At 45.3% G+C, this 23,340-nt stretch overlaps 1 protein-coding gene and 1 non-coding gene across 3 annotated transcripts in view; both read left to right on the top strand.

Annotated features, from left to right (window-relative positions):
* Positions 1-9,618: 9,618 nt before the first annotated feature.
* The window catches only part of klhl32 (kelch-like family member 32), a 276,189-nt gene continuing 262,467 nt past the window's right edge, over positions 9,619-23,340 (top strand). Inside the window, exon 1 of one of the 2 annotated variants that reach the window (XM_048532017.2) lies at positions 9,619-9,850. The gene's annotated coding sequence lies outside the window, so the exon portion shown is untranslated. Of the gene's footprint in view, positions 9,913-23,340 lie in introns of both variants that reach the window. The other variant, XM_048532016.2, reaches the window with a different exon arrangement.
* LOC125452992 (U6 spliceosomal RNA) lies at positions 11,139-11,242 on the top strand. Its single transcript, XR_007247658.1, has one exon. It is a non-coding gene; the product is annotated as a U6 spliceosomal RNA (small nuclear RNA).

The raw sequence follows: 23,340 nt of genomic DNA, 5'->3' as shown, positions 1-23,340 counted from the left end.
AGTAACCCACCGCTTGCAACATACCAGCTACAGCAAGAGGCACCGCCACCTACCGAGCAGTGCGGCCCGTGCAGGGGAAGGAGGGGTTCAAATATAATGTTTCCAACGTTTGATTGAAATTTTGACCAGTTTTACACAAACCTACATATTCGGTGTCACCCCCCATTAAATTTTAAAGTAGAAAACATCACAAGGCTGTACACACAGATGATTGTGCGCTGAATTTCTAATGGACAGCTCTTGGCAGATTCGGAGGACTAGTTTCTCTGCAGTTTGGCTTGTGTCTGTAAATCGTTAGCTCCTCGGTAACGTAATAATACTGAAAAGAATGAATTGAATTTTCTTTTTCATATTTTTTTTCGTTAAGCAAGAATATTTGACGTTCTGCATGAATGTTGACAATACCCAGTACTATCTCAGTTGAGATACTAATAATCCCTCAGTTTTCTCTAATTTGTCAGTTTTCTCCTATTTGTTCTTGTGATGTGACTATTGCTGTCAGAGCCAGCATTTATTGCCCATCATCAATTGCCCTTGAGCCTGTGGTGATAACTCATATCTTTCAGCAGCTTTGTGACTGCAATCCACAATGCTGTTAGGAATGGAGTTCCACAACTTTGATCCAATTAAATGAAGGAATGGCAACATAAATACAAGTCAGGATGGGTGTAACTTGGAGGAGAACTTACAGATAGTGATGTTCCCATGTGTTTGCTTCCCTTGTTCTTGTGAGTAGTAGAGGTAACAGGTTTGGAAGATGCTGTTAGATGAGCCTTGGTGGGTTACAGCGGTGCAACATGTAGATGGTACCAACTGAACGTCACTGGTGGAGGAGAGAATGTTGAAGATGTTAGATGAGGTGCCAATCAAGTGATAACAAGTTGTAGAGCTGGATGAACACAGCAGGCCAAGCAGCATCATAGGAGCAGGAAGGCTGACATTTTGGGCCTAGACCCTTCATTAGAAATTAGGGAGGGGAAGGGGGTTCTGAAATAAACAGGGAGAGAGGGGGAGGTAGATTGAAGATGGATAGAGGAGAAGATAGGTGGAGAGGAGACAGACTTGTTCTAGGTGGTGTCAATTTTCTTGAGTGTTATTTGATTTACAATCGTCCAGACAAATGGAGAATATTCCACCATACTCATAACTTGAGTATTGAAGGTGAGTTACTTGCCACAGAATTCCTAGCCTCTGACCATCTGTTGTAGCCACAGCACTTTTTCTGGCTGGTCCAGTTAAGATTTTGGCTAAGGCTAAGCCCCAGGTTGTTAGTGGGAATGGATTTAATGAAAGTAATGTTTGTGATTGTTATAAAGAAGTCATTGAGTAGGGATGTATTGCTGCAGTTTTACGGGGTCTTGTTGAGGCAGTATTGTGTGCAGTTTTGGTCTCCTAGTCTGAGAAAAGACATTCTTGCTATTGAGGGAGTCCAGTGAAGGTTCACCAGTCTGATAGGAGGGTTGACATCTGAAGAATGCCTGGTTCAACTGTGCTTGTGCCTGCTGGAATTCAGAAGATGAAGGGGGATCTCATAGAAACATGCAAAATCCCAATGGGATTGGACAGGCTAGATGTGGGAAGATTGTTCCCAATGTTGGGGAAATCCAGAACGGGGGGGGGGGTCACAGTCTAAGATTAAGGGGTAAGCCATTCAGGACTGAGATGAGGAAGAAGTCCTTCAATCAGAGATTTGTGAACCTGTGGAATCCTCTTCCACCAAAAGCTGTTGAGGCCAGTTTGTTAGGTATATTCAACAGGGATCTGGATGTCGCCCTTGTGGCTAAAGTGATGAAGGGGTATGGAGAGAAAGTGGGAGTGGGATACTGAAATTGCATGATCAACCATGATTGAAGGGGCGAAATGGCCTGCTCCTGCACCTACTTTCTATGTTTCTATGTTTGTACATCATTTTTGGTCTGGGACTTGTGGCATCTGGTTTGCTAATGTCCTTTAGGGAAGAAAACAGCTGTTTTCACTTTGTCTGGTCTGCATGTGACTCCAGACGCACAGCAAAGCAAATAACTTTTAACTGCTCTTTAGGCAATTAGACATGGATAAAAAATTCTGCCCTGGCCAGTGATGCCCACATTTGGTGAATGAATTGAAGTGGTAAATGCAGGTTTAGTTACAATATTTAAGAGACATTTGGATAGGTGCATGAATAGGAAAGGTTTAGAAGGACATAGGCCAAGTGCAGGAAAATGGTTAGCTCAGTTGGTTGGATGACCCATTTATGCTGCAGAAATGTGCCAAGTGTACAGGTTCAGCTTCTGCATCAGCTGAGGTTACCATAACCTCTCTTGTCACCAGAGGCAAAGTAACCTGCAGTTTAGACCATCACCAGTCATCTCTCTCTCATAGACAGCAGCAATATAGTCTGGTTAAACCATGGCAACTTTTTAATGTATAGAACCTCCTTAATTATGAGTACTTATTTGGTCATTTTGTGGATGTAACCCAGAGGCAGAAACACTATCACGATGCCACGTGAGCCGGAACTCCTCACTGTATACTTGCCATTAAATGCTAATGGATATATCATATTTATTGCAAAAGGATTGGGATACCTAAAGATTGTAGCAGGCTCAGTGGAGGAACATTTTACTTTAAAAGCATTTTCTGTAATATCCAACTTGAAATGTTTGGAATGTAATTTTAGATCTTTTATGAATAAATTATATTTTTGCACAAAGAAGTGCAGAGAATTAAAGGTTGATCACCTCATAATGTTCTTGTACATAAGATTTGACTAAGCAGGTTTTGTGAGTATAGCACAGTGTGGAGCTGGAGGAACACAGCAGGCCAGGCAACATCAGAGGAGCAGGAAAGCTGATGTTTTGGTTTGGGACCTTTCTTCAGAAATGTGGGAGGGGGAAGGGATCTCTGAAATAAATAGAGGAGGGGTGGGGCTGGGGAGGGTAGGTGGGATGGTGATAGGTGAGTGCAGGTAGGCAGTGGTGAGGATTGGTCAGTGAGTTGGGAGGAACATACAGGTGGGAGAGGAGATGGACAGGTTGCATCAGGTCAAGGAGGTGGGGATGAGAGGGAGGGTTGGTCATGGGATGAGGCTGGGAGTGGGGTGATTTTAAAACTAGTAAAGTCCACGTTGAGACCGTTGGGTTGTAGGTTCCCAAGGTGGAATATGAGTTGCTGCTCCTCCAGCTTCCAGGTGGCATCATTGTGACACTGGAGGAGGCCCAGAATGGACATGCAACCCAGGGAGGTGGAGGTGGAGTTGAAGTGGTTCGTGACTAAGTTGTTGACATTTGTCGCAAACAGAGCGCAGGTGCTCTACAAAATGGTCTCCGAGCCTCCGCTTGGTCTCACCAATGTAGAGGAGGCCACATCGGGAGCAAAGGATGCGATAGACCACATTGACTGGCTTGCAGGTGAACCTCTGTCTGATGTGGAAGGAGTTTTTTTGGTTCCTTGGACAGAGGTGAGGGGGAGATCTGTAGGGGCAGATGTAGCACCTCTTGTGGCTGCAGGGAAAGGTGCCCGGGGTGGTGGGGCTAGTGGAGAGTGTGGAGTGGACGAGGGAGTTGTGGAGACAGCAGTCCCTATAGAAGGTACTGGTGGGGAGGGAAATATATCTTTGGTTGTGAGTATATGTTATTGTACAGGGAGTTAAAAAAGGGTTTCCACCTGAAGTGAAAATTGCATGTATTGTTTGTATCAACTTGTTAATACCAAAGTGTTTGGGAAGGAACTTAGAGAATCCCTATTAAGGAGTTTAAAATTCTGTTGGTGTGGAATTTTACAGGGACCTGAACAACATGGTGAGATATGGCAGAATAGTGGTAGACATCCAGTGTGGTCTATCTTGACGTCAGGAGTAACTCACTGTATGTACATCTAAAATCCAAGCAAAGAAGTGAGATTCTCAATAGGAAGTGGTGATCAGCCTTTTAAGTGGAATTATTGTTCACTAATAAACTTATTAACAGCACGTCTCACCTCATTAATATATAACCTCCCATTCTACCACTTGCTGAGAGAAAAATAGATGCTGAGAATTCTTGACATGGAAGTCAGAGTGGATACTGGATGACTTCAGCTCAGCACTGGGTGTGAACAGTTTTCTTGTTGCTCACCATGTCACAGAATTAAGGGAACTATCATAGGCACAAGCCTCACATGCATCCTTTGTCCATGGACATTAGCATCTGATAATATTAAACCTATCAGGAACTCAAGGCACCTCATCAATCCACTTGTAGTGTACTTAGAAACTATGACCTGTATTACAGAGTGCACGAACAGCTAGCAGTGAAATGTCACTATAAGGACACTTTGCACGCAGCGACTTGCATTCAGTTCACGGATTGGACCAGATTACATTTTAGGGCTATCTGCTTTCTCTCTTTGGGCTTGCTAACTTAGCGCTGATCTGCTTGCTCACGGCATCCATGACATGCCTTGCAGTGCCATGCCATGCATGTTAGCACTTTGTTATTTCAGGCAGAGCCGAAGGACTATCAGTACTACATATTGACATGCTCTTTTGCGTAAACACACAGACAGATTGGTTGTCGTGCTCATCAATAAGGATCCGTACTGATATCTTGAAGTACAGCACACCAAGATGTCAATCTACCAAACACATCATATGTCTTCGCCTTTGTGGTTGACACGCTTTTCATTTATTAGACCAAATGGCCATGGCCTGGGGCAACATGGTAACTTAGTTGTTAGCAGTGCTGCCTCACAGCACCAGGGACTGGGTTACAATTCCATCCACAGGCAACTGTCTGTGTGGAGTTTGCACATTCTCCCATGTCTGCGTGGGTTTCCTCTGGGTGCTCTGGTTTCCTCACATAGTCCAAAGATTTGCAGGTCAGGTGGATTGGCCAGGCTAAGTTGTCCATATTTTCCAGGGATGTGTAGGCCAGGTGGATTAGCCGTGGGAAATGCAGGCTTACGATATGGTAGGTCTGGGTCGGGGTAGGGTGCTCATCAGAAGGCCGATATGGACACCTTGGGCTGAATAGCCCGCTTCCACACTGAAGGGATTTTATGTCAGAAAATGGGTGGGGGGCTGGTCCACAGTCCAGTAAAACAGGGGTCTGCTCTCTATTAGGTGGTCCTGGTACAGTCAGTAATGGGCAGAGTCTACATGCAATCAAGGAGCTTGGTTGTAAACAATTGCCTGCTTGGGTTGGTCACATTCATGAGGCATGTCTGGGGCATGGATAACGATTAGACCTGTAGAACCATCAGAAACGGTCAAGGAAATTGTGCATCGTATGTCAGAGAGCTACAGAAACAGCCATCAGGGTTCCAGACAGTCATGTCTAGGGGTTATCCATCAAAGTCAATCATAGATCTGTTATGGAGATCTGTGTATCAATCAGTAAGGAGGGAGTAATCAGAGCTGTAGTGACAAAGGGGTTCATTGGCAAGGAAGATAGGGACAGTCAAAGCTTGGAGGGAAAAGCAGAGGTAAGCGTTTGGGTGGGGAGAAGGAAGGGGATGGGAAGAAAGCCAAGAAATAAAGTAAAAGTTCCAGTGTGCTAATAGGCATGGCAAAGTTGGCAAGGCAAGGCAAGTTCTGGATACTTTATGCAGAACAGCTTCATAGTGCATGGTAGTCTGTGGGAGGGGGAGATATTGGCTCTAATCATCACTGTGGTCTCCACATGGGCAATGCAGAAGACCAGGGTGAGCAACATTAAGGCATCATGTTCTAGCTCGGGGGGCACGGAGAAAGATTGGAGGCAAAGTTCAATATGGGGGTGGGGTGTGTGTCACTCCATGTGGGGAATGGGTGATACAACAATGCATGAGTAGAATCTGAGGACTAGAGGAGTACGAGGTAATTTTTTCCTGATGGCTGTACTTCTACATAATTGGTATCTTCCAGGGAGTGATGGCTGACCTGTGTGAGATCATCCAGTCATTCACCCACAAATGCATCGGTACAGTAACCGATGCCATCCGTGCAAGATCACACTGGTTCACCCTGTTTCCCAATGACAAGTTAAATGTGACAGCCAGACAATAGGATCTGAGATTGTAGCTGGCTTCCCACAGGTGCAGGGTGCCATCAACTGCACAGACATGGCTCTGAGAGGGCCATGTCACAACATGTAGAAATCACCAATAGGAAGGGGATCCCTTTCATTCATGTGCGAGTGATATGTGATCACTCTTACCAATTACTAGATGGATGTGCCCACAACCCTGGCAGTTGGCACATCCTGGATCACTCTTGTATATAGGCAGCATTTAAGGGTTTGGTTACTGGGGAACAAGGGCTGCTCACTGAGACCATTGCTCATAGTACCATTTCACAATTCCCTGATTAGTGCAGAAAATGTGTACAGCACTGCCCTTACTTCAACAAGGGCTGTGGTAGCGTTGACGATCAGGCTGTTGAAGAAGCAGTTCTGCAGCTCGGAGTGTTTTGGGGAGTAACTTGGGGGTTTGCGGGAGTATCCACTATAGTGCAGACAGAATGTGCCACTTTATCCTGGCATGATGTTTGCTGAATAACTGAAACAGACAACAAGATAGTTGCTGAGGAACTGTAGGAACTGAAACAGGCTTCCAAGGAGGAGGATGAGGGTATTAGGAAGGGGGAAGATCTCCATGCCATGACAGAACTCAACTGAGTTGAATGCTACAAGCCAGACAGGACCTGATTGACTCCCAGCTCCAGTAGCTAACAGGCGTATGAGGCAGACAATTGTGGTTTTGTGTTAGGGGGAGATTTGTGTAACACATGTGTTACCCTGTTAATCTACATCAAATTCCCAGCTGGGATTAGAATAAGGTGGAGAGTTTTAGTTAACTTCATAAGTATAAATTTATATAAATCACTTAAGATAATTTCTCATTTATTCTTTTTCAAAAAAAGTAGTCATGTTACAAGAAATAATAGGAACTGCTGATGCAGGAGAATCTGAGGTAACACAGTGGGGAGCTGGATGAACACAGCAGGCCAAGCAGCATCAGAGGAGCAGGAAAGCTGACATTTCGGGTCTGGACCCTTTTTCAGAAATGGGGGAGGGAAAGGTGATTCTGAAATAAATAGAGGGAGAGGAGAGGCGGGTGAAAGATGGATAAAGGAGCAGATAGGTGGAGAGAAGATGGACAGGTCAAGGAGGTGGGGATGGAGCCAGTAAAGGTGAGTGTAGGTGGGGAGTTAGATGTCAGAGGTAGATTCTTTACACAGAGAGTGGTGGGCGTGTGGAATGCGCTGCTGCCTGTGGTAGTGGAGTCAGATACTTCAGAGGCTTTTCAGACACTCTTGGATAGGCACATGGAGGATAGTAAAACATAGGGTATGCAGGGTAGATTGATCTTAGTAGAATAATAGGTCGGCACAATATTGTGGGCCAAAAGCCCTGTACCATGCTGTACTGTTCTATGTTCTAGGGAAGACAAGTGGAATGTTGACCCTTATTTCAAAGGAAAAGAGCATTATGAAGACCTTACTGAAACTAAACAAGGCATTAGTCAGACCACAACTAAAGTACTGTGCCTTTATCTGAGGGCAGATATGTTGGCATTGGAGGCAGTCCAGAGAAGGCTCACTAACTTGATTCTGGGGATGGATGAATTTTCTTATGAGATAATGTTGAGTAGATAGGCCCTATACTCATTGGAGTTTAGATGAAAGATGGCCTCACTGAAACCTATAAGCTTCCTAGGAGACAATGGTAGATGCTGAGAAGTTGCTTTTCCTTGTGGGAGAGCCTAGGACCGTCTAGGCTAGCGGGCATAATCTCAGGATAAAGAGTCAGCCAATTAAGGCAGAGATGAGGAGAACATTTTTTCTCTCTCAGAGAATAGTGAATATGAGGAATTCTTCACCACAAAAGGCTGTTGATGCAGGGTCATTAAGTATAATCAGTGCTGAGATAGATTTTTTCTAATTCTAATCTCTGTTTAGTTCGCTTTTTCTCTGAAATAATCTCTTGAAAGTAGTTCACCTCTGAAAACTCATCTCAGTAATGTTAGGGAGGTCATGCTTTAACTTGTGTTAAAAGGAATATAGCCATTTTTGTCCATCAACTTGGAGTAAAGCAGAGATTGATTCGCATCATATAGCTCCATGTCGACGGCTTTGACAGTAGGATATCAGCACAGACCCAGTCTGCAGCAGATATTGTGAATGGAGGACTCTTGTGATGCAGCGGTGGCGTAGTGTGTAAGGACCTGTGTAATTACATCTTTGAACAGACTAATTAAAACCAATGCCTAAAAACAATCGATTTGGGGCAGTTGTGACACGGAGGTGGTGTCCTACTTCTGTATCAGGAAGCCCAGGTTCCAGCCCCACCTGCTATAATGACATCTCTGAACGGATTGATTAGAAAGTATCTGTTGGGAGTTGTACATAACAGCGTTTACTGTTGTATCCTCAGCGACCACAGGAATAGTTTCAGCCTCAGTCACGAATCGAAGACGGCACAGACTTTCTTTAGAAAATGCTGTTGGACATATCACATAGAAAAAAAACATTCTTTGGTAATTGTTAATTTTGTGGTAATTTTAAGAATGCAACTAGTTCATGTTTTATTAGGTTACTCCCTTATTTCCAGTGGCCAGTTTCTCAGTTGACGTTGACAAAAGAATTGAAAGAAGTATGAGTTCGATGTTTACATTCATTTTTGATACTCGTTATCGTTTGTTTAAATGCATTTTGTTTTTCATTACTATTTGCTTGTTAGTGTTTAATGCTTTCCTAGTTGATTTGTGATGTTTTTGTCAGGCAAGTGCAAATATGGCACCGAAAATTTAGATTTTTACAAGTACGTTACTCAAAGTGATAGGTAAGATTCAAATTACTATTAGTGTTTTCGTACACTTGCTCTGCCATAGCACTTAGGGGCTCTGAGTTTGTAAGTGGTTGGGGTGCCAAGCATTGAAGTGTGTCATGGGGTTACAAATTCCAGCGAAAAAGGCAAAGCGAAAAGTTTCAGCGCATTTTCAGAGTGCCGTTGGCCGAAGTCTAGGAGCAGATTGCCTACCAGCTCGTGCAGAAGACCTTTCAGAAAATATCGCACAAAAATGGAAGGCATTCAAAATTATTGATACTGAAAACACAATTCTGGCTGTGGGCCATAACGTTGCAATATTTCAGTTTCGGATTTATGTTTTGTTTTACGTGCGTAATCCTTGTTTGGCTAAAACCACGGATGTTTCACCTAGATAACGGGAGGAGGTTACATGGGGCGAAGGCAATCACTATCACAAAAGGCTGACAATCAGGACCCTGATTTTGTGTTACTGTCAAGTAGCAGCAGCAGCCTCGAGAATGGTTGCACAAAGCACGGCAGAGGCTGGCGGATCTCCAATCCCGCTGGATTGGAAGTGACAAAAATCCCTCGTTTCGGTTCGGGGATGTGACCTATTTTAATGCGGGCGGCCGGGCTGGGATGTGTGTGTATGTGTGCGCGCGCCTTCAGCCTGTTGCAAAGCGTCACTCCGAAGGTTTCTGCCGGTATTGCGGGCGACGGCTACAACCACGGGGTACACGCGAGACCGCCGCTTGCAAGACAGCTCCGAGCTGCAGCTGGCCAGCACAACGTTCCGCGGGCTGGCCACGCGCGTGCCCTGCGACTCGAGTCACGTGCCGGTCACCGTGCGCGCGCCACCGCTACCACCACCAGCGCGGCTGCTGCTGTTCCAGTGGTGGAGCTGAGCCAAGGAGAGAGAGGGTTAGATAGGCAGGTCCACTCACTCTCTCACTCTAACTGCAAAAAAAAAGCCCCGCTCCCTGAGTGACAGTACTTCAGCGGGGGCGGGGAGGGAAGCCGCTTCTTTCTCGCCCGACACAACAAGGCGCAAGAAGTGCAGCAGCTGTAGACATCAGAAAACCCAGCAGAACACTGCTTATCGGGTGAGTGGAAGTTATCGCCTGCATTTTGTGCGCTCAGGAGGCAAAAGCAATTTCTGTCGCGGGTATGTTGTGTTCTTCTGCTGGGTTAGATATAGTGCGGTCCAGGTGCTGGGTCCGGTTTAGTAGTTTCAGAATATGTAATTGCAGTAGAAACTAGGACGAGACTGAATCGATTTACATTACTATGATGCAGGGGACGTTGAGACAGTGTGATGAAAACAGCTTATTCTGCCATAAGACTTTAGTTGACTTTAGCTTTACCATGGCAACACGGCTGTAAGACCACACATTTACGTGACCTTGTGTCAATGGTGAATTTCGATAGGAATTCAATATAACGACCTTTCTTATGAGTTGGTGTTGAGTCGAAACTATTAAACATGAAATATTTTTTCTACTAATGAACAAAATATATGTATTATTTACTGGTTAATATGTTGTAATAATGTGCTGAATATTCACGAATTGAGTTATTGCTCGTAATTTACAATGAGTTCGTATAATTTAGATACAGTTTATGGGCTGTTTCAATATAAATTAGAATAAAAATAAAATGTTAGGGATGTGGAAGTATGAAACCAGCGCAGAATGCTGGAGAAAGCCAGCAGGTCTGGCGGCGTCTGGGGAGAGAAGTACAGTTAACGGTTCGGGTTCGGTGTGACACTTCAGAAGGCAACTGAAGTGAACTAAACCCCTGTTTCTCTGTCCCCAGATGCTTCCAGATCTGCTTTTTTTTGTTTAATATATACTAGTTGATCTCCCGTGGCATTCTATATGGGGAAGATGAATCCAAGTGTAGTTTTTAAAGTAAGAATAGATAATTGTGCAAGTAACTTCCTATTTTAAAGTGATGCTTGTTCTTATCTTTTTACATCTTTATTGCACACTTTACGTCCATGCTTATAGTTGAAGCAGCTTAAGTTGCAATACTTCTATTGCAAAGGAAGCTGTAAGTGGAATATGACAAGCTTACATCAGCATAAGTGTGGACACAAACTGATAATGGCAAAGTTGATTGGAAGTGAATGCAATGCAAGATTTAAAACAATGCATCAAATTGTTATACTGCATTTCTAAACTTTGGTTAAAGTTTTTAAAGAATCTTCATATTTTATAAGTAAACTTGATCAGAGATGATCTATATGTTAAAACTAGTTAATGCCAAATTGTTGTAAGTCACAATTTAGCTCTTGCTAATATCACATCATTTTGTGAGATATGATGACTAATCTTTTGTTGTTACCTGTGTGTACATGTAAAGTTATGATGGTTCCACAATTCCACCTACACTTAGTTTGTAGAAAGTTTGTGGTCAAGTTGGAACAATACAGAGAAGATTAACACTGGCCCACACAAGGTGACTTGCAGATTTGTGAAATATTCAAAAAAAATTTCTTCATCAATTTTGTTTTTGGGAGGCGAGTGGGGAGTGCTCTGGTGTGCATGCAGCTCAGTTTAATCAAAATGTAATCTTTGTTTGGGACCACATCTTACATTTCGTTGGGCAAGTATGGTTGGTAATGTCACTCAGGTCACAGATCTGAATTTGGGCACCCCTCTCTCCTTCAGCACACTAATATGTTGCTATTGATGTATCTTAATTTCTCATTTTGATTTTGCATTTATAAATAACATCTTGAAGTCAGGAAAATGGTAATGCTGAGTGAGAGGTAGAAGATAAAACTTTAATAAAAATTAAGTTGAAGAAGCAGAGTTTATTTGGAGGACACAAATTGTTGCTGGTTGATATCATATCATGATAAGTAAGTATATCTTTCAAGAAAAGTGATGTTAGACAACTGGCTAATAATCAAGCCAGTGTAATTACTTTCAATTAACTTGACCAGACATGTTATAACACTCCAGAATAGTTTGGAGTTCTATTTGACAGGTAGATACACTACCTATAAACTAGGAACCTATATTAAATCAGTAAATGAAAATATAACTCAGTTCTGAATTTAGAGCTATGCACTTTGCTCTTGTATTTCCATGACCTATTTCAATATTTGTAGTTTGAATGGAATGAACTTACCACTGTGCAATGACCATCTCCTCCCACTGATAGTGACATGATCTTTCATCGACAGTGTTAAAGATGATTTGTACTGCTATTCACGAATAGTTTTCTGCTTTGGATGATGGTTGGGACTTCTAAGTAGAGTGGAGTTTAACCTGCCTTGATTAAGGCTTTTCTTAAGCACATCTTGCAGGGAAAGGATCTCTGTCCTGAGGTCAGTCCAAGGCTAATTAAGCAATGTTTTTGTAGAGAGCAATTGCTCGTAAATCCCAGGCTTTAGCTGTTGGAAAGATGCCAGATAAAGCAGTAGTGTAATTTGCTTTCTTTTGACGCTTTCAGTATTATGTCTAATTTATGATTTTACAAGTACCAGATTTTATAATTTTTATGGACATTGATTGGTGTGAATGTTCTCGGGGATTTATGCTTTTAACCAACACCCAGTCACAAAATTGCAAAACGTCTTGTTACTATCCAAGATTGGAAAGGCTTTTAATTGATAAGTCTGTAAAAATTGCTTGTTCTTTGAAATTATTCTAAAATTTTGCACTGTTTACGGTTTGTGTGACAATGTGTCCCAGGGAGTTAAGAGCAAATTTGAACATGCCTAATAATGAGTTCTGTATATTGGAAAGAGCTTGGGGAACTATTTCATAATAAGTAAATTTGCTTTAAGTAGTTCTGGTATCACAATACATGAAACTAAATGTATGTAACACATCTAAGTTTTGTGGTTAACAGGAAGCATGATACAGCTATCAAGATAATAAAATGTGAGGCTGGATGAACACAGCAGGCCAAGCAGCATCTCAGGAGCACAAAAGCTGACGTTTCGGGCCTAGACCCTTCATCAGAGAGGGGGATGGGGGGAGGGAACTGGAATAAATAGGGAGAGAGGGGGAGGCGGACCGAAGATGGAGAGTAAAGAAGATAGGTGGAGAGGGTGTAGGTGGGGAGGTAGGGAGGGGATAGGTCAGTCCAGGGAAGACGGACAGGTCAAGGAGGTGGGATGAGGTTAGTAGGTAGCTGGGGGTGCGGCTTGGGGTGGGAGGAAGGGATGGGTGAGAGGAAGAACCGGTTAGGGAGGCAGAGACAGGTTGGACTGGTTTTGGGATGCAGTGGGTGGGGGGGAAGAGCTGGGCTGGTTGTGTGGTGCAGTGGGGGAAGGGGAGATTTTGAAACTGGTGAAGTCCACATTGATACCATATGGCTGCAGGGTTCCCAGGCGGAATATGAGTTGCTGTTCCTGCAACCTTCGGGTGGCATCATTGTGGCAGTGCAGGAGGCCCATGATGGACATGTCATCAAGAGAATGGGAGGGGGAGTGGAAATGGTTTGCGACTGGGAGGTGCAGTTGTTTGTTGCGAACTGAGCGGAGGTGTTCTGCAAAGCGGTCCCCAAGCCTCCGCTTGGTTTCCCCAATGTAGAGAAAGCCGCACCGGGTACAGTGGATGCAGTATACCACATTGGCAGATGTGCAGGTGAACCTCTGCTTAATGTGGAATGTCATCTTGGGGCCTGGGATGGGGGTGAGGGAGGAGGTGTGGGGACAAGTGTAGCATTTCCTGCGGTTGCAGGGGAAGGTGCCGGGTGTGGTGGGGTTGGAGGGCAGTGTGGAGCGAACAAGGGAGTCACGGAGAGAGTGGTCTCTCCGGAAAGCAGACAGGGGTGGGGATGGAAAAATGTCTTGGGTGGTGGGGTCGGATTGTAAATGGCGGAAGTGTCGGAGGATAATGCGTTGTATCCGGGAGGTTGGTAGGGTGGTGTGTGAGAACGAGGGGGATCCTCTTGGGGCGGTTGTGGCGGGGGCGGGGTGTGAGGGATGTGTCGCGGGAAATGCGGGAGACGCGGTCAAGGGCGTTCTCAATCACCGTGGGGGGGAAGTTGCGGTCCTTAAAGAACTTGGACATCTGGGATGTGCGGGAGTGGAATGTCTTATCGTGGGAGCAGATGCGGCGGAGGCGGAGGAATTGGGAATAGGGGATGGAATTTTTGCAGGAGGGTGGGTGGGAGGAGGTGTATTCTAGGTAGCTGTGGGAGTCGGTGGGCTTGAAATGGACATCAGTTGCAAGCTGGTTGCCTGAGATGGAGACTGTGAGGTCCAGGAAGGTGAGGAATGTGCTGGAGATGGCCCAGGTGAACTGAAGGTTGGGGTGGAAGGTGTTGGTGAAGTGGATGAACTGTTCGAGCTCCTCTGGGAGCAAGAGGCGGCGCCGATACAGCCATCAATGTACCGGAAGAAGAGGTGGGGTTTGGGGCCCCAAACCCCACCTCTTCTTCCGGTACATTGATGGCTGTATCGGCGCCGCCTCTTGCTCCCCAGAGGAGCTCGAACAGTTCATCCACTTCACCAACACCTTCCACCCCAACCTTCAGTTCACCTGGGCCATCTCCAGCACATCCCTCACCTTCCTGGACCTCACAGTCTCCATCTCAGGCAACCAGCTTGCAACTGATGTCCATTTCAAGCCCACCGACTCCCACAGCTACCTAGAATACACCTCCTCCCACCCACCCTCCTGCAAAAATTCCATCCCCTATTCCCAATTCCTCCGCCTCCGCCGCATCTGCTCCCACGATAAGACATTCCACTCCCGCACATCCCAGATGTCCAAGTTCTTTAAGGACCGCAACTTCCCCCCCACGGTGATTGAGAACGCCCTTGACCGCGTCTCCCGCATTTCCCGCGACACATCCCTCACACCCCGCCCCCGCCACAACCGCCCCAAGAGGATCCCCCTCGTTCTCACACACCACCCTACCAACCTCCCGGATACAACGCATTATCCTCCGACACTTCCGCCATTTACAATCCGACCCCACCACCCAAGACATTTTTCCATCCCCACCCCTGTCTGCTTTCCGGAGAGACCACTCTCTCCGTGACTCCCTTGTTCGCTCCACACTGCCCTCCAACCCCACCACACCCGGCACCTTCCCCTGCAACCGCAGGAAATGCTACACTTGTCCCCACACCTCCTCCCTCACCCCCATCCCAGGCCCCAAGATGACATTCCACATTAAGCAGAGGTTCACCTGCACATCTGCCAATGTGGTATACTGCATCCACTGTACCCGGTGCGGCTTTCTCTACATTGGGGAAACCAAGCGGAGGCTTGGGGACCGCTTTGCAGAACACCTCCGCTCAGTTCGCAACAAACAACTGCACCTCCCAGTCGCAAACCATTTCCACTCCCCCTCCCATTCTCTTGATGACATGTCCATCATGGGCCTCCTGCACTGCCACAATGATGCCACCCGAAGGTTGCAGGAACAGCAACTCATATTCCGCCTGGGAACCCTGCAGCCATATGGTATCAATGTGGACTTCACCAGTTTCAAAATCTCCCCTTCCCCCACTGCACCACACAACCAGCCCAGCTCTTCCCCCCCACCCACTGCATCCCAAAACCAGTCCAACCTGTCTCTGCCTCCCTAACCGGTTCTTCCTCTCACCCATCCCTTCCTCCCACCCCAAGCCGCACCCCCAGCTACCTACTAACCTCATCCCACCTCCTTGACCTGTCCGTCTTCCCTGGACTGACCTATCCCCTCCCTACCTCCCCACCTACACCCTCTCCACCTATCTTCTTTACTCTCCATCTTCGGTCCGCCTCCCCCTCTCTCCCTATTTATTCCAGTTCCCTCCCCCCATCCCCCTCTCTGATGAAGGGTCTAGGCCCGAAACGTCAGCTTTTGTGCTCCTGAGATGCTGCTTGGCCTGCTGTGTTCATCCAGCCTCACATTTTATTATCTTGGAATCTCCAGCATCTGCAGTTCCCATTATCTCTGATACAGCTATCAAAGCTCTTAAGCTTCATTTTTTTTAATCTGGCAGCAAAATACATATTAAATGCCTCCTGTTCTCCAGCTCAAAGAGCAACTATTTATCACAATCCTCTGCTTTCTTTGTTTCAATAATGTATCCATGTGGCTGATATCTCTCTTTATTTTTTACGGCATTGATTCTGCGAGTTAATCTGATATGTTGTAATTTATTAAATGACTTTTGAATGTTCATGTGTATATCATCAACTGTTGTATTCTCATCAGCCTTCTCTGTTACCTCAATCAAAAACTTCAGTCAAATTCCATAATTTCTTATTAGGTCTTTGCTTACCCAAGCTGTTAAATTTTCTGGCAGATTAATCAAAAGGTTATCATTTTAACCAACCGATCTGCTAGGTTTATCTTGTTCCTACTGTTTTTTCCCACTTTGTCCAACATCTTTTTAATTTTCTCAATTCCCCACAGCTACCCAGTATATATCGAATTCAGACCAGGTGACCTATCCATGCCGCCTCTTTGGTCACTGTAGCATTGGTAAAGTTGTCTTTCTTGATGAACATTGCGAGTAACTCATTTAATATCTTGGTTTAGGTACCACATTAGCAAGTCTGTAAAGTGGTTTATCTCAATTCTTATAATTCTGTAATTTGCCATGGAAAAAACTTGGTTATTGCAGTTTCTCCCCTTTCCTTACCTAACCAGACAAACTACTCATTGGCATACATTAGGCAGCAGATTTTGTCCCATGCAGCCTGACAAACATCACAACTCCACATAAAAGATGGGTGTAACACCGCAATCCTCCTGACCCCAGTGTGTAAACACAGCACGCCCTATTGAACAGCAGCAAATTGGGACCTTCAATAGCTACTGCTTGACTGTGACTAATCGTGTCCCTTTTGTAATTAATGATCAGAAATTCAACCAGGAAGCAGAGCATCCCCAAAAAAATTGAAGTTCCACAGGTAGTAAAAATGCTATCGAGGGAGTTGATTAAGAGGCAAATTGGAGAATAATTGCTGGAGATAGAAGAAATGACCAAAGTATTAAGTGAGTAATTTTCAATGTTAACTCATCTACCATGTGGAAATCTCGTTGAATTCCTTACTGAAGTCCATATGGACCGCAAAGTATACTTCCATGAGTATGACCATGTCAGGCTATTATTTGACTAGCCTGAGACAACTCTCCTAATTTTGGCACTGTTCCACAGATATTAGTGAGTCAGACTTTCTGTGGGTGACAGGTCTGTTTCTAACATTGTCATTTCTGGAGCCTAGATTGATACCGGGTGATCATTTCTTTGTTGAGAAATTGTAGAGATTGATACAATTACAGCTGCTACAAGTGGCTTGCTTGGCTTTTTCATAAGGCAGTTGCAAGTCAATTGTATTGCCGTGGATGTGGAGTTACATGTCGGCCAGATCAGGTGAGGAAGGCAGATTTCCTTCCCTGAAGGACATTAGTGAACTAGACATTTCTAACAATGAGCAGAGGTTTCGTAATCACCAGATATTGACTGAATTCAATTTCCACTGCTGCAGCAGGTATTGTCTAGGTTCCCCAGAATATTAGCTGGATTCATAGTCTACTGATAATGCTAGGCCGTTAACACAACATGTATGATTATCTGAGGCTTAACAGGAAGAATCCCAGTTTCCAGGCACAGATCTATTTTTGGCAATGGAAATGGGCCATGGAAAATTGCATACTCCTGGAATTATACCTTGTAGTCTATATGGACTTGGTCAGGTGTTTGATAAGGTTCTGCGTGGTAGGCTGGTTAATAAGGTTAGATCATGTAATACAGGGAGAACTGGCCATTTGGATACAAAATTTGTTGAAAAGTAGGAAACAGAGGGTGGTGGTGGAGGGTTGCTTTTTGGACTGGAGGCCTGTGACCAGTGGTGTGCCACAGGGATCAGTGCCGGGTCCATTGCTTTTTGTCATTTATATAAATGATTTGGATGTGAATATAGGAGGTGTGGTTAGTATATTTGCAGATGACACCAAAATTGGTGGTGCAGTGGACAGAGAAGAAGGTTACCTCCAAAGTACAATAGGTCCTTGATTAGATGGGCTGAGGAGTGGCAGGTAGATTTTAATCTAGATAAATGTGAGGTGCTACATTTCCATAGTGCATATCAGGGTAGAATTTATACACTTAATGGGAAGGTCCTGGGGAGTGTTACCAAACAAAAAGACCTTGGAGTGCAGGTTAAAATTTCTTTGAAAGTGGAATCATAGGTAGACAGTGTCAGAAGAAGACATTTGGCGTGCTTGCCTGGCACTGACCAGGATATAGGATATAGAAGCTGGGAGCTCATGTTGTGGCTGTACAGGACATTAGCTAGGCCACTTTTAGAATACTGCATTCAGTCCTGGTCTACCTGCTGTAGGAAACATGTTGTTAAACTTGAAAGGATTCTGAGAAGATTTACAAGGATCTTGCCAGGCTTGGAGGGTTTGAGCTATAGGGAGAGGCTGAATAGGCTGGTACCATTTTCTCTGGAGCATCAGAGGCTGAGGGTGGCCTTAGAAGTTTACAAAGTCATGAGGAGCATGGATAGGGTGAATAGCCTGGGATGGGGGGGGAGGAGAGTCCAAAACTAGAGGGCCAGGGTTTAAGGTGAGAGGGAAAAGATTTGAAAGGGACCTTAGGGGTAATGTTTGCATGCAGAGGATGGTGCATGTATGGAAATGAGTTGCATTAGGAAGTTGTGGACGTTGGTACAATTACAGCTCTTAAAAGGCATCTGGATGGGTATATGACTAGGAGGGGTTGAGAGTGATATGGGCCAAATGCTGGCAAATGGGACTAAACTTATTTAGGATATCTGGTGAGCACGGATGAGTTGGACCAAAGGGTCTCTTTCCATGCTGTACATCTCTATGACTCTATGGCAATGTTCTAGACTCCACCACCATCTTCGTTGGATATGTGCCGCCCGACCAACAGGGCAGACCTAACAAGAGTTGGCAGTACAGTTGTACACTGTTGGGTGGAAGTTGCCCTGGGAGTCCTCAAAATTGACTCCATGCCCATGAAGTCTAATGTCATCAGGCTAAACATGGCTAAGGAAATCTCCTGATTACAGTGTACCATCTTCCCTTGATTGCTGGGATCAACACCACCCCGAATTGAACAACACTTTAAGGAAGGACTGAGGGTGCCAAGCGTGCAAAATGTCCTCTGCGTGGGGATACCAATGTTCACCAGTTGCAAATCGCAACTCAGGAGCTCGTGATGGAATATTCCCCGCTTGCCTGAATGAATGCAGCTTTAATAAGACTTAAGCTTGTCACAATCCTGGACAAAACAGCCAGTTGGATTGGCACCATATCCACAAAGATCTGTTTCCTTTACCACCAATACGCAATAGCAAGGCTACGTTCCTTTGTAACATTTACTGTGGATGGGACCGTTTGGGACCACTTCCGTTGAGGAGTCTGCATTCATAATATTCTCGTGAGCTGAATTTAAACTCAGATAATGTGATTTTTGTTGGTTGCAACCCACGTGTTTCATGTCACTCATCAGAGTGTGAAGAAAAAGCTGGCAGTCTAACGAATGTTATCAGAGATAATGGGAACTGCAGATGCTGGAGATTCCAAGATAATAAAATGTGAGGCTGGATGAACACAGCAGGCCAAGCAGCATCTCAGGAGCACAAAAGCTGACGTTTCGGGCCTAGACCCTTCATCAGAGAGGGGGATGGGGGGAGGGAACTGGAATAAATAGGGAGAGAGGGGGAGGCGGACCGAAGATGGAGAGTAAAGAAGATAGGTGGAGAGGGTGTAGGTGGGGAGGTAGGGAGGGGATAGGTCAGTCCAGGGAAGACGGACAGGTCAAGGAGGTGGGATGAGGTAAGGAGGTAGCTGGGGGTGCGGCTTGGGGTGGGAGGAAGGGATGGGTGAGAGGAAGAACCGGTTAGGGAGGCAGAGACAGGTTGGACTGGTTTTGGGATGCAGTGGGTGGGGGGGAAGAGCTGGGCTGGTTGTGTGGTGCAGTGGGGGGAGGGGATGAACTGGGCTGGTTTAGGGATGCAGTGGGGGAAGGGGAGATTTTGAAACTGGTGAAGTCCACATTGATACCATATGGCTGCAGGGTTCCCAGGCGGAATATGAGTTGCTGTTCCTGCAACCTTCGGGTGGCATCATTGTGGCAGTGCAGGAGGCCCATGATGGACATGTCATCAAGAGAATGGGAGGGGGAGTGGAAATGGTTTGCGACTGGGAGGTGCAGTTGTTTGTTGCGAACTGAGCGGAGGTGTTCTGCAAAGCGGTCCCCAAGCCTCCGCTTGGTTTCCCCAATGTAGAGAAAGCCGCACCGGGTACAGTGGATACAGTATACCACATTGGCAGATGTGCAGGTGAACCTCTGCTTAATGTGGAATGTCATCTTGGGGCCTGGGATGGGGGTGAGGGAGGAGGTGTGGGGACAAGTGTAGCATTTCCTGCGGTTGCAGGGGAAGGTTGTCATCTTGGGGCCTGGGATGGGGGTGAGGGAGGAGGTGTGGGGACAAGTGTAGCGTTTCCTGCGGTTGCAGGGGAAGGTTGTCATCTTGGGGCCTGGGACACTTCCGCCATTTACAATCCGACCCCACCACCCAAGACATTTTTCCATCCCCACCACTGTCTGCTTTCCGGAGAGACCACTCGCTCCGTGACTCCCTTGTTCGCTCCACACTGCCCTCCAACCCCACCACACCCGGCACCTTCCCCTGCAACCGCAGGAAATGCTACACTTGTCCCCACACCTCCTCCCTCACCCCCATCCCAGGCCCCAAGATGACATTCCACATTAAGCAGAGGTTCACCTGCACATCTGCCAATGTGGTATACTGTATCCACTGTACCCGGTGCGGCTTTCTCTACATTGGGGAAACCAAGCGGAGGCTTGGGGACCGCTTTGCAGAACACCTCCGCTCAGTTCGCAACAAACAACTGCACCTCCCAGTCGCAAACCATTTCCACTCCCCCTCCCATTCTCTTGATGACATGTCCATCATGGGCCTCCTGCACTGCCACAATGATGCCACCCGAAGGTTGCAGGAACAGCAACTCATATTCCGCCTGGGAACCCTGCAGCCATATGGTATCAATGTGGACTTCACCAGTTTCAAAATCTCCCCTTCCCCCACTGCATCCCTAAACCAGCCCAGTTCATCCCCTCCCCCCACTGCACCACACAACCAGCCCAGCTCTTCCCCCCCACCCACTGCATCCCAAAACCAGTCCAACCTGTCTCTGCCTCCCTAACCGGTTCTTCCTCTCACCCATCCCTTCCTCCCACCCCAAGCCGCACCCCCAGCTACCTACTAACCTCATCCCACCTCCTTGACCTGTCCGTCTTCCCTGGACTGACCTATCCCCTCCCTACCTCCCCACCTACACCCTCTCCACCTATCTTCTTTACTCTCCATCTTCGGTCCGCCTCCCCCTCTCTCCCTATTTATTCCAGTTCCCTCCCCCCATCCCCCTCTCTGATGAAGGGTCTAGGCCCGAAACGTCAGCTTTTGTGCTCCTGAGATGCTGCTTGGCCTGCTGTGTTCATCCAGCCTCACATTTTATAGTCTAACGAATGTTGCTGTCTACAAGGTACACTGAAGAAATCCTCCAAAGATCCTTACCACATTCCACACATATGACTACTTCCATCTAGGAGGACAGGGGCAACAAATACATAGGAATGCCACCACCTGCAACTTACCCTGCAAACTACTCACTATTCTGGCTTGGAAATATATTACTGTTCCTTCAATGTCATTTGGCCAAAATTCTTGAATTTCCTCACTAATGGCATTGTGGCTCTCCCTACTGTTATGGACATGATGAGATCTCCTCAAAATATTTTAGGAAGGTAGCTAGACCCTACCTATTTTTCTTACTTTAAATGTAGATGTGAAGTGCCATGTTCCAAATGCAATGCGTCTGGTCAATCTACTTGACATTTAGCAAAACACAATGCATTTAAAAACTATAGTTAAAATGCAATAGAAATTTAGAATAATTTAACAATTGGAAAACATATCTGAATGATAGATACAGTAACTATTACTAATTAATTGTGCCAGTATAGTAACATCCCATAAACATACCCCTTGACAAAAAGGCAAATTCAGACATAGATTCTTATATCCGATGCTTCAATCCAGGAGGTAATAAAAGCATCAGGAGGAAATTCAGAGAAAATAGTAGCTAGGAGACATTCACTGAAACTTGCAACTCTTTTGAGACCCCAAAGGCTTCTGCTTACAACTAAACCTAAAAGCTTTTAATTATAAAAACTAGAAAGCCTGACCAGCTGTCAGATCAGGCTGCTTCCATCGTTCCAACTTTTAAAAAAAAATTCTAAGGTCTCATAAATTGTTTAGTTTCTTAGAGATAGCTCAACACCTCTGCTTTACAACTTCACTTCCAAAAAAGCAAAATAGCCTCTTTAAAGTGATAGCTTTGGTGGACTGCAGCAGTTCAACAATGCAGGTCATCACAAACTTCTCAGGGGCAACTAGGGATGGGCAGTAATTACTGGCCAGCCTGCAATATCTATGTCCCATAGGTGAATTAAAAACAGGCAAAAGACTTTTAAGTAGAGATAATGGGAACTACAAATGCTGAAGAATTAAAGATAACAAAGTGTGGGGCTGGATGAACACAGCAGGCCAAGCAGCATCCTAGGATCATAAAAGCTGACGTTTCAGGCCTAGACCCTTCTTCAGAAAAGCTTTTCTGATGAAGGGCCTCGGCCTGAAACGTCAGCTTTTATGCTCCTAAGATGCTGGTTGCCTGCTGTGTTCATCCAGCCCCACACTTTGTTGTCTTAAAAGACTTTAAGTAGTAGTTCTGCTTGGACAATTCAGAAAACATATTCGTGCTCTCAGGTGATATGCTCCTAGATTTAGCCAATTTAGCTTCATAAGTACCATTTGGAGGATATCTGGATTTTGACTGTCTCCAATTATGACCACTTTATATCTATAAGAAAGAGAAACTCTCCTCGTGTTTATCTTTGTAGCTTGATTGGGGTTTACACTGCAACTTCAGTATGGTGTGGTTCAGTTACAACTATGCTTTCTAAATTTGAGGATCACAGCTTTTGGTGTGAACCTGTTGAAGGTGGCACAAGTCTTTCTGGAGAGTTGTTTTGATTTGAGACAAGACTGGGTCCTTGTTACGTATTTATATACCTATTTGCAAATAATTTCAAGTCTTTGAGTGCAGAGATTGCTACCCATGTTGTAAGTATGAAACTTTGTTTTAAAGGAGAAGATCCACCTGACTGTGCAGTGCTCTCTTTTGGGCAGAATATTCAGTGTTCCAGATAGACAGACACAGTCTAAACACAGTGGGGGCTACATTGGATAGTCTCCGAAAACAGTTATGATTAATGATTAACTTATGCCCATTTAAATCATTGTTAGCCAGCAGTAAACATTATGTTGTCTGCTAATTATCGTAATTGTAATGTGTTGCCAACATGAAGAGAATTGTATGGCTCCTATTGTTTTTTTCAAAAAGGATAATCTTAGTCCAGTTGGTTTACTCTTGGGTGTGGATAGTTATTGGAATCAATGCTGAGAAACATAGTAAACCTTAGATTAGGAAATAAGTTAATTGAAGAAGGCCAACATTTATTTAAGTGAAGTTCATGTCAGATGAATGCATGTTTTTTTTGTGA

Source organism: Stegostoma tigrinum, chromosome 4, assembly GCF_030684315.1.
Source record: "Stegostoma tigrinum isolate sSteTig4 chromosome 4, sSteTig4.hap1, whole genome shotgun sequence".
NCBI classification, from domain to species: domain Eukaryota; kingdom Metazoa; phylum Chordata; class Chondrichthyes; order Orectolobiformes; family Stegostomatidae; genus Stegostoma; species Stegostoma tigrinum.
Note: the sequence above shows the minus strand (reverse complement) of the source record. Positions and strands in the feature narration are given on the sequence as shown.